At 40.6% G+C, this 8,564-nt stretch overlaps 1 pseudogene; it reads right to left on the bottom strand.

The window, feature by feature from the left end:
* Window positions 1-5,579: 5,579 nt before the first annotated feature.
* Window positions 5,580-7,368, bottom strand: LOC124097618 (large ribosomal subunit protein eL39-like; annotated as a pseudogene).
* Window positions 7,369-8,564: the final 1,196 nt, after the last annotated feature.

Raw genomic sequence — 8,564 nt, 5'->3', positions numbered from 1 at the left:
TAAGCTAATCCTTTCACATCTGAATATTCCTGCATTAACACAGAAGCATTGGGGGAATGCCTCATATCCACACCATATCATCATGGAAGGATTACAAACAAAGGATCCCCGAATCATATCTGACCTAAGAAGATGTTCCCTTGAGTGTGGTACAGCTTGTGTTGTTTCTGATTTACAAACACTGAATATTCCTCACTGGATAAAGTTCTTAATGATTGGCTTGTTCTTGATTCTTTTTGGGTCAGCCAGATCACTCTGTATTATTCTCTAGTTATTTTACTCTTGTCATCTCACTAAATTATAAGCAATGCAAGGGGAAGGAGGCTGTCTTCTATTCTTTATGTTGCCCTATTGTGCCTTGGAGGGTGCTGGATCACTGATAAATAGGCACAGGGACTCAAAAGAGCACTGGACCTAATAAAAGGAGACCAGGATTCCAGTCCGCATCCTGCCACTTACTAGCTGTGAGAACTCTGAGCTTAGGCATTTATCTTAGTTTGTTTTGTCTTGCTATTACAAATACCTGAGGCTGGGTAATTTATAAAGAAAAGAGATTTATTTAGCTCACAGTTCAGGAGGTCCAAGAGCATGGCCCCAGCCTCCACTCAGCTGCCTATAAAAGTTAGATGGTGGTTCAACTCATGGCAGAAAAGGAGAATTGAGTGTATGCAGAAGAGCTGGTGTGCAGGAGAGGCTGAAGGGCGGAGCCAGGCTTGCTTTAGAACAACTCCCCCTCAAGGTAACAAATCCATTCCCACAAGAGTAGCTCAGCTCACTTCTTCCAGAAAAGCAGTCAGCCTTCACAAATGGCCAAACACTTCTCACCATCATTAAAATGAGGACCTCACCTCAACATGAGTTATGATGGTGGAGAAAAATTATATTCCAACCGTAGCAACATTTTCCCTCTTTGAATTTCAGTTTTCTTGTCTATCAAGTAGGGAAATCATACACATTTCATAAAATGGTTGTAAAATGATTAAGATACTACAGGCAAAATTCTAGAATGCAGTACATGGATGAGACAACATAATTAATGATGGATAGGGCAGGAAAGTACAATGGCCCAGTCTTCACCAACCACTCTACATAACCTCCCTGCTTACCTTCCTGCTATGATGAATTACTCAACCACCAAGCTACTTGTAGCCTCACCTTGAATTTTGCAGACTTTCGGGGGTGTCAGTTTGGGATTGTGACCAGGACTGGGACCCAGGAGAACAGACATCCCTTGAAGTTCCTCTGACAACTTGCATTTGGCCATCTCTGCCATTGACAGTGCCCTCTTGTCAATAAAGGCAAGTCCCTTTTTGGTTTCTTGAGTGGAAGGTAGGATCATGGACCACTCACATGAAAATGACTCAGGTACTTTTGAAACCCTCAAATATGTGGGCCCCACACCAGATCTACTGAATCAGAACCTCATGAATACTTGAGGCCCCCCGAACTTACTGTGGTGAGTGGAAGCCCATGCTTTGAAGTCACCCCAAAGACAGGAATACACAGATTCCACCTTCCTGACCTCAGTCTCCTCATCTACACTTTTGATTAAAGATTACATTAATCTCTTCCTCAGATAGGGGTTGTGAGGGTTAAATAAGCTACAGTATGTGCAGTGCTTAAAACAGCACTTGGCACTTGGAAAGCACTTGATAAATGGTCACATTTATATGTCACCCTGGCCTCTCAGCAGTCCTACGTGTGGGCGGATAGGGAGCTGATATCTAGGAAAGCAAAATGAGTTACCAGAGGTCACACAGCTAATTAGCAGTTGAGCAAGACTAAGGCCCAAAACACCTAACTCCCCATCCACCATTATTTCTATCACACCAGGCTGCCTCCTTTCAGCCCTGAACTTCCCTAATGTTTCTCTTCCATATACCAGTCTTTAGGTGGCCAAGGAGAGCTCTGCATAGTTCCCTTTCATTACAATTTATCTGCATGTTGCTTTGTATCTTGCACACAGATAACTAGCCTGAGCTCAGCTGACCTCCAGAATCCCTTCAGAGGTAATTGAGTTTACATTATCTGACAGGTAGCCCAAAGTCTAACATTCAGGTAAATTGCAGAGCCTCTACACCTGACCTGGACCACCTGCCCCAGGGGCTCTGAATCCTTTGCCTTTCTTGCAACAAGCCCCCTTCGCCCTTTGCCAAGCCACCTCCCCTTTTTCTCAAATAGCAAGGGACACTTCCATTCAGTAATGTGCTTACTGATGCAGATGCTGGCTGAATGCCAGGCAGGCAGGAGTACAAAGCCCAGACCACTCCCCTTGCAGATCCCAGCTCTGCTTTTTTGAGACTGGGGGAGATTTAATTTAGATTGAGATGATTTCTGATGATAAGGATGTCCCAGTCTACCCTTGAGGAACAAACAAATAAGCAAAGAGCCTCTTGGAGCCAGAGGCTGAAGCACAGCAGGACAGTCCCAGCATGCTGGAATCCTGTTTCTGCTGTCCTCCATCTCTCTTGAAGATGTCAGGGCTGTCTGTGCAAAGACATCTTTATAGGCTCCCCCTTTCCCCAGGCTGCTCTTTATCCACTTCCCCCGACCCAACTGTGGGGAAAGAGGGAGCAGGTGTGTGATGCTTATGATTCAGAGTCCCCTTCTCTTGTTGAGATGGCTGTTGGCTTCCCAAGGGAAGGCACCTCTCCCTGGCTCCTCCACATCCATCAGCCCTTTTGGGCAACTCATGTTGCCTATTTGTAAACTGTGGGCACTAACCTGGATGATATGAAGTCTCTTCCATCTCTGACATCCTGTGGTGGGTCCTCTGTCTCATTCATACTTGGCTCTTCCCAGGCTGTGGGCCAGGAACAGCCCTCAGCCAATGTATACTGCAGCCTTTTTTAGCAGACTTTATAGCCAAGGATTCCAAACTGTTCCTATTCATGGGATCCTCAATATTGTAGAAACCTTTTTTTTTTTTTCGTTTCTTCACAGTCCTATAGGCCAAAAGAAATACCTAACAGTTCTATTTATTAAACAGATAGTACTTATTTCCTAACCACACAGCAGCCATTTTTAAATACATATAAATTAGAAGGAAAACAACATTCTATTTTACTTCTTAAATAATAACAGTTACTCTTGGGAGGGATGTGTCTGTCAGGCACTGCAAAACTTCTTAAATTGTCTAATCAGATTAGATACTATTTCCCCTATTTTTTTGTTCCACCTTGATTTCTGCTAAGTATTTTATTATGGAAGCTACCAATAATCTAGCCTTATAAAACTAAGATGTCACAGAAAGAAATGTTATGTGATCTGATGTTATAACTATGGGCTACCTTCAAATGATTTTGCGCAGTGTCTGGTAGATGTCGAGTATCCTTGTTTTTTCTTAAAATTGGAAAATAACCTATAGCACCTCTGTGAGTTTGCTGTAGCACCCCAAGGCACCTTGGTACAGGGTTTTGGCATTGGGGCTTAATAGCATCATTTTCTAAACTCTTATATAAACCTCCTGTTCCCCAACATCTCCAAGAAATCTCAGAGGACTCTTCATGTTACTTGGAACTCTGGTCTCACAGAAGACTTGAGAATCTAGCCATTTCTACAAAAAGTTTCTAGAGATAGCTGATTTGATCAACTGGAAAAATATTATATATTTTCTTTCACTGCCCAAGTCCAGACATATCAGACCAGAAGATAGCTTACACGTAGGCAATTCAGACAGATTGTCTGAAGGTGCTTGCTGAAGGTGTACACAGATACATTAAGCCATAAACATGCTTGCAGCGGGGAAAAAGGAAATAAAAAGAGGTGTGAATTAACCAGGTTGGCTGTATATAGGATCTGAATTCAATGGGTAATTTTTTCCAGCCATATATGGAATGTGTCTGAATATACACAGTCAAGATCAAATCAGGCATTAAAAAATAATTTAGAAAGCTATTGAGCATGGCCACACAGGTGCTATGCTAGCATTTTTTATACCTATAAAACAGCTCTATAACATAGCTTCTATTGTGTCCCCATGTAATAAAGATATCAGGGCTAAGAGCAGTTTAACACAGCACATGAACAGTGAATCCAGAACTTGAATTCACATCTTTCTGACTCCTGGGCCTAAACATTTGGCCACGTCTACTGCCTCTTTTAACATGTGATTTTTATCTGCCAAGGATGTCAAGTGGCTCACTTGGCAGGAACACCTAGAAATTATATTTTGGGGTCCTTTGACAAGCCAACAGTGCTCAGGCCTCATATCTGTAGACTGAACCCATCTTTTCCTCTAGCACCAAAGTAAATGTATATGATTCCTATTTACCATCCATTGTATCAATGCATTCTCTGTGAACACACGCTCTTTCTGGTGGCTGCAGAGATGTTTCCTCCATCTTGTTCCCTTGATCCATTGGCACTACTGAGAATCATTTCCTTTTTTGTTCCCCTTCTCCCTTGGCCCAGTTCACATGGTGACTGGGAAGGAAAGAATATCAAGTGTCCTTTAAAGGGAAAAGTCAGAAGCTATAAAAGAAAAAAGAAATGGCATGTGCATAGAATAGAGGCTAGATAATTTAGAGGCCATTGCTTAAGTTACAGGGAATCTATTAGACCAGGTTCATGGACACTTATTTCTCCCTCTTGTCAATGGAGGTCCTAGAAACCCCAGTTCTATCTATAAAGCAAATGTCAGGAAAGCTGTATCTCTTCCTCCTTGACCAGCCATTAATGCAGGTGGTGAAGTGCTAATGCTTTAAATTAGTTGTTGGCTCCCTCCTGCATTTTCTCAGAAATTCCCTTTATCGACAGCTTAAATGTATTAAGACTTTGGGGCTGAAATAAATGACAATCCTGGTGAGGATAAGCAGCTGACTCATTCTCAGTGGGAATGCTGGCTCAGCCATTGCCTAAGTTGTCACCAAACTTCACCTGCCACAATGGTTGCCTTCTCCTCAGAGCACTCTGCTTGGTTTGATGCTGCTATTATAGACATGCCACACTGCTTTTCTTCCTCCGTCTCCCAGTCTTCCTTGTCCTTCCTTCATTTTTCAAACAAAAGGTTTCACACATTTATTGCTGAACCAATCTACTGGAGACAAAAAGAAAAATCATATTCCCAATAAAACATGTCCAACTGTCCCGTGGTGACATTTTTAGCTCAGCATGGTAAAGTGACAGTGACCCTGATCGTTTTAGTTAGCTCTTTCATCAGTGTGACCAAAAGACCTGACAAGAACAACTTAGAAGAGGAAAAGTTTATTTTGGCTCCTAATTTCTGAGGTTCAGTCCATGGTTGGAAAATTCCATTAACTCTGGACTGAAAGTGAGTCAGAACATCATGGTGGCAGGGCCTGGCGGAGGACAGCAACTCACCACATGGGCAACAGAGAGGCAAAAACTCTGCTCACCAGGGATAGAATATAAACCCTAAAGACAAGCCTCCAGTTTTCTATGCCTCCAGCCACTCCTTACCTGCCTATAGTTACCATCCAGGCTATCTCACATAATCTAATAATTTCACATCTGAACATTTTGCACTGTCTCATGCATGAACTTTTGGGGGACACCTCATATCTAAACCATAAAACTGATAATATAATAAATATGGGTGCTATTTCATGTGCAATCCTTTATAGACCCAGTTTGACTTTTCTCCAATGTCTCCTCTTAGAGTTGTACCTGATATCACCAGTTTTCATCAGAATCCTTTGGGGAATGGGTCAATGTTGCTTCTGTTTCTTGGCTACTAATCACTTGATCCTGAAAGTCTATGAGATGTCACAAAAAGGAACGGAGTTGAGAACACACACCATGAAGGCAGAGAAAAGAAGAGAGCCTCTCTTATTCTCTTATTGAAATACAATTCTCTTTCTGGTATACTGTTGTATAGTTTTACAAAGGCATACAAATGTCAAAACACTTATGCATAAACACTACTACATTGAAGATGTAGAAATTTTTGATATCAACCACAAATTTTCCCTATATGCCTAATGGGGGTTTGTTGACCTCTACCCCCCAATTGATCTTTTTTCTGTAGTGCTTCCCTTTTCAGGATGTCCAATAATTGGAATGGCCCAGTGTGTAACTTTTTAATTTTTTAGTACTGTGCAGTTGAGATTCATCCATACTGAGATTCATGTATGTCAGTGGTGTGTTGCTAAGTAGTAGTCCATTGTGTGTATGTACCACAATCTATATATTCATCAGTTGAATAATGTTCACATTTTTTCAAGTTTGGGGTAGTTAAAGTTGCTGTGAACATTTGCATATGGGTTTTCTGTTAAAAGAAATTTTCATTTTTCTTAAGTAAATACCAGGAGTGAGGTTGCTGGACCATTTGGTAAATATATATTTAATTGTATAAGAAGTTGCAAAGGTGTTTTCCACAATAGCTCTATCAATCTGCATTCTTACCAACGTTGCATGAGAGTTCCAGGTGTTCTGCATATTTTCTAGTGTTTGGTATTGTAAGGTGTTTGGTTTTGTTTTTCCTTTTTAAATTTCAATTATTTTAGTAGTTGTGTAGTGATATCTCAATTGTGTTTTTTAACTTGTATTTTCCCTAATGTCTTTTAAAAATATGTTGTCCAATTTTTATTGAGTAGTTTGTTTTCTTATTATTGAATTTGGAGAGTTTCATACATTCTAGATCCAAATCCTTTGTGTTTTATAAATATTTTCTCCTATTCTGCAGCTTGTCTTTTTATCCTGTTAACAGTGTGTGTTGGAAAACAAAAGTTTTCCATTTTTTTAAAAGTCCAGTTTATGAATGTTTTCTTTTGTAGATGATGCTTTTGATGTCATATCTAAGGAATCTTTGCTTAGCCCAAGGTTACAAAGATTCTTCTATGTTTTCTCTAGAAGTATTTTAGTTTTAAATTTTATGTTTTAGTGTATGGTCTATTTTGAGCTTCATGCTTATTTTTTTTATTGGTAATCTTTTAAGGTCAGTGAGGCAGCAGTAGAAAGAGAAATTCAACTTAATTTCTTCAAGGACTTGGTCTTGTGACAGCCCATTCCCCCACAGGAAGTCACATGACATAGTATAGTATTAAACTACAGGCTCTGGCATCAAATTTAGAGTTTGGTGTTTCATATCAGTATATAGGGTGATGGATAAAAATTTTTTATCTTCAGTTAATTGAATCACTACCAGAAAAATTAAGATTTGGGCCAGTACTATAACACTGGGCTCTATAACACAGGCATAATGGCTCAGACTGATTCTGAGTGAGTAGAAAAGAACTCTCAACTGGGAAACCATCCAAGAATGGTCATGAGAGTGGTTTACCACTCATTGCTAGAATGCCCAATGGGACCATAAGATCAAGCCCATTCTATCCCCCATTCTGCATGTGGCTGAGTTTTCAGCATGGTGGTATGGGCTCTGACTGCCTTCACTGCATTGGAGTTCATATGAACTATTTCCTCCCTTGGGTTCTTCTTGCTGCTTAGACACCCTCACATACCATTGCTTTAAATGCCCTCACCCTTCCCAAGCGCTCCATCTTTTAGTCTTTCATTTTAAAGGAACACCTTTCCGCTTTTGTGGGGACTCTTTATTCCAACAAAGACACCCACACTGTAATCAAGAAGAAAAGACTTAAAAATCACAGCCATACATGATCAAGGCAAGCATACCTTAAAATCATCTGGGGAACAGATATCCATCTGTTCATGTGGGACAGGAGGATGAAAACCAGAGCACACTGGTTTGGGATTTGAACTTGAGTTCAAATCACAATTCCAGCACTAAGTTGCTGTGGTTATTGTGTTACCCTGGGCAAAGAACTTAACCATTTAACCTCAATTTCCCAATCTCAGGGTAAAGAATATTAAGACCTTTACTTGGTTTTGTATTTGGTGATATAATAACTGTATATGAAATATTTGGTACATCATGGCGACTCTCATGATTGTGATCATAAAGTTTACTTAGCCTTCCTCAACCCTCATTTCCAGGATTCACAATTCTCATTCAGAGGAAATTTCTTCTCCTTTCTAATCAAAATACCCCCTGTAGTTGGCCCATCTGATTTCTGATGATCATGTACTGTCAATGGCCCTCAGACTATCAGATAGGAGTTAAGAACATCCTAATGGCTTTTGAATTCTTTGAAAAGTACATGTGTATGTATAGTGCAATCCACTTGTGAAGAACTTGTAGCAGATCAATTACTGTAAATGCCCTAAACAGTTTGAATTGATTGCCATGTGTGATCTGAAGTTCTGATTAATAGAGGCTTTGTTTAAAAGGGAAGGCTTTTCAGAAAGAGAAGGAAAAAAAATCACAATCTGCTCTTGCCAATATACTGAATTATGAGGCTGCAGAATAGTCTCCACTAGTATTGCCCTGTATATCCAGCTACCTGCTACTTGCCAAGCAAGTTTTACTTGGGCAGATACAGCAGTTTATCGGGATTTTGGAGAGAATCAGCTGCGATGACCTTGTTCCAGCATAAATTTTTCCCAGGTTGCTATCTTGTCTTCCTGGGTGAGGAGCTGCCCTGCATATCTTAATCCTGTGCAACCCTGGTGACTCCCCACAGCTCTTTGGGGCTTAGTTTTGAATTCCCTTGACTTTGAGGCTGCAAACATCAATCCTTCCACGT

The sequence above is a fragment of the Marmota monax genome, unplaced genomic scaffold, assembly GCF_021218885.2.
Source record: "Marmota monax isolate L192 unplaced genomic scaffold, Marmota_monax_Labrador192_F-V1.1 WCK01_AAM20220418_F8-fsc00105, whole genome shotgun sequence".
Taxonomy (NCBI): domain Eukaryota; kingdom Metazoa; phylum Chordata; class Mammalia; order Rodentia; family Sciuridae; genus Marmota; species Marmota monax.
Note: the sequence above shows the minus strand (reverse complement) of the source record. Positions and strands in the feature narration are given on the sequence as shown.